Genomic DNA, 5,373 nt, shown 5'->3' with positions numbered 1-5,373 from the left:
GAGAGCCAAACAATCTTGAGGAAAAAAAAGAACAAAGTTGGAGGACTCAAACTTCCTGATTTCAAATCATATTACAAAGCTACAGTAGGCAAAACATTGTGATACTGGAATAAAGACAGATATATAGACCAACGGAATGAAATGGGGGCCCAGAAATACACCCTTGATTTTCAGCAAGGATGTCAAGACCATTTAATGAAGAAAGGGTAAAATTTTCAACAGATGGTTTGGGAAAATTGGAAATACATATGCAAAAGCAAGAAGTTAAACCTTACCTCATATCATATAAAAAATTAATTCAAATTGATCAGATGCCTAAAGATAAGACATAAAACAATAAAGCTCCTAGAAAAACACTTAGAAGAAAATCTTTATAACATTAGATTTGACAATGATATAACACCAAAACCAGGTGCTGCAAGAGTAAAAATACTAATAGATAAATTGGACTATATCAAAATTGGAATGTTTTGTGCATCCAAGGACAGAAAATGATAATAAACAATAATAAACAGAGTGAAAAGGCAACCCATTGAATGGGAGAAAATATTACAAATCATATATCGAATAAGGGGTTAATGTCCAGATTATATAAAGAACTCCTGCAACTAAACAACAACAAACAGCAACAAAACAATTAAAAAATGTCAAAGGACACGAATAGACATTTCTACAAAGAAGATATACAAAGGGCCAATAAGCACATGAAAACATGTTCAGCGTCACTAATCGTTAGGGGAAAACAAATCAAAACCACACTGAGATACCGCCTCACATCCATTAGGATGGCTACTATTAGACAAACAAACAAAACCCAGGAGTCATAAGTACTAATGAGCATGTATGGAAATTGGAACCCTTGAGCACCGTTGGTAGAAATGCAAAATGGTGAAGCCACTATGGGAAATAATATGGTGGTTCTTAAAATAATAAAATTAGAATAAAAGCAAAAGTAGAATTGCCATTTAATCTAGCAATTCCACTTCTGGGTGTATACCCAAAAGAATTGAAATGAGTGTCTCAAAGAGACATTGGCAACCCCATGTTCCTAGCAGCACTAAACACCATAGCCAAAGGTGGAGGCAACCCAGATGCCCATCTGCATGTGACTGATAAACACAATGAGGCACAAACATGCCGTGGACTATTATTCAGCCTTTGTAAGGGAAGAAATTCTGATGCAAGCTACAAGGGTGAACCTTGAACACATTATACTGAGTGAAATAAGCCAGTCATGAAAAGATAAATAATGTGGGATTCCTCTTAAATGAGGTGCTAGAGTTGCCAACTCCATAGAGACTGAAAGCAGAAGGGCGGCTGGCAGGGCCTGGGGAGAGGGGTGGAAGTCACTGTTTAATGGGCACAGGGTTTCCGTTTTGCAAGATGAAATGAGTTCTAGAGATGGGTTGTACAACAATGTGAATGTGTGTAACTCTACTGAACTGTACACTTAAAAATGGTCATGATGATGAATTTTGTTATGTGTATTTTGCCACAATTTAATTCAAAAAATATAAATACACACAAAATGTCTGCACAGAAACCCTGTTTTTGAAGGAAATGCCCTGTATTGTCAGTGAGTCAGACGTGGGCTGTGCTCCCAAACCTGGGTGGACTGTGCCCTCTGTGGCCCATCACTGTGGAGGGTGTCAGTGTGAGGAGGAAGAAGAGGGGAGTGGACAGGCCCTGGGCCACAGGCCCACTGCCCACTGTGGGACAAGAGTGTTCCCTGCTCTCAGGAGAAGGGAAAGCAGGTTGCTCATGCACTAACACATTCACCTTACAGGGGCCACTGGACTTCTAGCTTCCCAGGCCTGGTTCATCTAAGGGAAAGCCATTTGTAGGGGCAGAAATGCTCCTAACTTCCTGTTCAGGGTCTCTTAATTCCATGGACATGAATCACATCAAAAGCCATTATGCATTGATTCTGATGTGCAGAGTTCCAGTCTGAGCAGAGCTATGCCTGTTGTACAGACTGGAAAGCTGTGACTTCAAGGGGTTAAGAAACCATCCAGAGGCCCCACAACCAGCAAGCCGCGGAGCTGGATAGCCAGGCTGTTGGGTTCTGTTTGGGTTGTTTCTTGCTATTTAACAGACTGCCCTAAATCTCAGTGACTTAACACCCATTTTGTCACCTCTCTGGGTTGGGTAGGGTGGGGGCTCAGCTGGACACTTCTCCCATTGTCTTCCTTGGGGTCTCTCCTGTAGTTTTAGTTCGATGGTAGAGGGGCCTGGGGTCATCTGGAGGTTAGACCAGGTGGAGGGGCCTCTCTTGTTCTCTCCACATGTCCTGTCTTGTGGCCTCTCCAGAAGGGTGGCTCAGGGTTCCCAGGAATGAGTGATCCAGTGAGAAGCAGCAGCAGCTGTGGCCTCTTGCGGGCGGGTGGGAAACCGACACCGTTCACTGGTAGGTGTTCTGCTGGTTATGGGTGAGTCAGCACCTGGCCCAGATTCCACCCCGGAGGGGCTGCACCAGGGTGTGAACTCTCAGGGTGTGGCTCCCCAACCCTCTTTAGAAACGTTACCTTGAACACCATAACTCAGAGCAGTAATCACCAGCCCACTGAGGCAGCAGAGGGGCCTACGGCTGGGGCTGTGGGAACAGGGAAGCTGCACCCAGGGCTCCACCCACAGGCAGGTCGCTTACTCTGCCTGGCTCACGGGTCGGTGAAGGGAGTGGCTGCCCTTCTGCTCAGCTCGGTCTTTGTCCCATTATTTTCTCCATTTGTTCTGCTGAAGAGACAGCCAGGAGGCAGTGAAGTGGCCCCTCCAAGGTCGAGGCACCATGCAAACCCCACCTGCCCACTGAGCCCACCTTTTCTTTTATCACAATGGGTTTCAAGCAGGAAGATTGCCCTGTCCTGAGGACAGCACAGCCAGCGTCACGGGCAGTTGACATGGAAACCTCCAGTGGCCTCAGTACCCAGGTGGGGGCGGGAGCACTGCAGCCCTCAGGGCAAAACCAAGGAACATGAAGGTGTTGGGGACAAGCCTGGGCCTCAGCCTGGCAAAGAGCCCAAGAAACACCCAGGTGGACTTTGGGAGTGGGAAAGACTCCACCCAGGGTCTCCGAGAGAAGGAGGCTAATGGGGCAGGGGGTGAAGATAGGATACATGAAGGGAGGCAAGAAGCCTAAGGGGGAAGGTGGTTTGAGGGCTGAAGCCCAGGGAGAGACTTGAAGGCCAGGCAGAAGCATTCAGATCCCAGGTCCTGTAAATTCTTTCCCGCTGGGCTTGGTCCTACAGGAAGGCAGAGGAAAGGCTCTGCTGAGTCTATCTTTGCTTTGTCTTTTGCAGGAAAAGTTTTCCTTTTGTGAAAACTGATCATACAGATTGGGCCATTCTTGTCACACCCAACTAAAACACAGTCAAGAATCCAGTGGGGATAGCACTCAGGACACAATACATTGCTCCAAAAATGTAATTCTCTATAGGCCTAGCAGCTGAAACTGCCTGCAGTAGCCTGAAACCAGTTTTATCTAGGACTCCTGAAATGACCTGCTGCAACTCTCAGGCTAGCTTTGCCCATGGCTGTCACTTCCCAATCAGAGCTTGCCAGCTACTCAGAACCTTACTAGTGCTGGTGAAATTTCTCAAAGAGCAATGCATAACATTTCTTCTTTCTATAAAACCTCTGACCTTCTCTTTGTTCTTCAGAGAGAGCACTTTTGATTCACGCTGGAAACTCTCTCCATTGGTTTGGTTTACAAACTGATGTTGACATTAAAACCCTCTCTTCTGCTACCCAGCCATCCTGGTGGTCCTTTGGGTAACACTTGCTTCATGAGGCTGTACAATGGTCTAAGAAGAGGGAAGAGGCAATTCGTGGTGAGCCCTTTATCCCCAGGGGCAGCTCCTGGCAGGACAGGTGCTGGAGGAGGGGGGGCAGGCTTTCTGTCCTTTTTCATTACTTATCCCTTTTGTCTTGCCTGCATCTGATGTTGAATTTGGTTTCTCAGATTCATATTTCTTTCCAGAGTAGCCAAAAAAATCATCTGCCACCGACTTGGACTGGTTAGAGCACCCTCCCCTTGCATTTTTAATGATCTGACCAAATAATAATAATTCCCAAAGAGTCCTTAGAAATCCAGAGAGGTAGGTTTGCAAAATCCATGTTAAAAATGTCAGAACAGGCTTGCAAAATTCACATTACAAACATTGAATGCAGCCCCCCCCAATCAACTGAAGGCATCTGGCTGCTGCAGACACACCAGCCTCACCTGGCTTACCTCAGGTCTCCAATTTGCCCATCCATTTGCGGGGCTTCTCAAGCTCTTTGGGACCACCCAGCTGAAACAGAAGCACTGTGCTGTCCCCTGGGTAAGGAGGGAAGCTGGGCTGCTAGAATGACAAGGCGTAGGAAAAAGGCCTGACTGCTGAAATATTGTTCATTCTCCAAAAGCTGTCTGATCAAGGATTTTCAGATGCATGAAGTCAAAGGTACCTGCCCTTGTTCAGGGCAGCAATATGGGAATGTAAGTCAAGATAAGCAGAGGAAAGGCATAGAACCGTGAGGCCTGCAAGGGAGGCCAAAAAATATGTTCTGGCATAAGCCAGCAAGGGCAGCTTCTCAAAAAAAGAAATGCCGGCCCTTGACTCTTATGGACCCATTCTCTTTCTGTTGGCCTTCGACACAGAAACTAAGACACATGTTTAGTCAATGATGAGTATATGAACATTAACATCAGACAAGATATTTGAAATTGAGAGTGACCTAGAAAATAAGACTATTGAGTGTATGATCATGTTAGACCCTACCTACTGAAAAATTCCTTTAACAAGGGGTTGATTAAGTGGCATTTTAGAATTTAGAAAGCACTTCTCAGCTACAAAGATGATTGCTAGTTTCTTACCTAATCACAAAGAGGCACAGACTGGTGTTTTCTCTGTGGCTTTTACAGAGACCATAGTATATTATATACACAGCTCTACACTTAATTTCTCTCTCTGAACAAGAGCAGAGGGTTGCTTTGTTCTGTTAATGCTTTGGAGTGAGGTTAGCTTTGTGGGTGCACAGGATTTATTCAGCTCTGGCCCCAGTCATTGGATAAAGGGTTTGCTATGATAAACATCTAAGCCTACATGCATGTATGGACATGTACAGGAAACGTCCCTACATGGGGACGTGTCAGGCACGTAGTGTTGGCATTTTTTACTTTGTGAGATGCTGCCAATCACCCCTCTGTGAAGGTGGTGCTGGTTCATACTGCTCATCCTCATTTCATGGTGTGGGCACACTCCCTGGTGGGTCCCAACCTGCCGGGGGAAGCAGGAACATCTCACTGCAGTTTTGAGTGCGTTTTTCTCATCTTTCCCTGTGTACAAGAGGCAGTTATTTTTCTGTTTCTGTCTCTATCACGTGTTCATTTGCTGT

Source organism: Hylobates moloch, unplaced genomic scaffold (assembly GCF_009828535.3).
Source record: "Hylobates moloch isolate HMO894 unplaced genomic scaffold, HMol_V3 SCAFFOLD_21, whole genome shotgun sequence".
Lineage (NCBI taxonomy): Eukaryota > Metazoa > Chordata > Mammalia > Primates > Hylobatidae > Hylobates > Hylobates moloch.
This window is presented reverse-complemented; position numbering follows the sequence as displayed.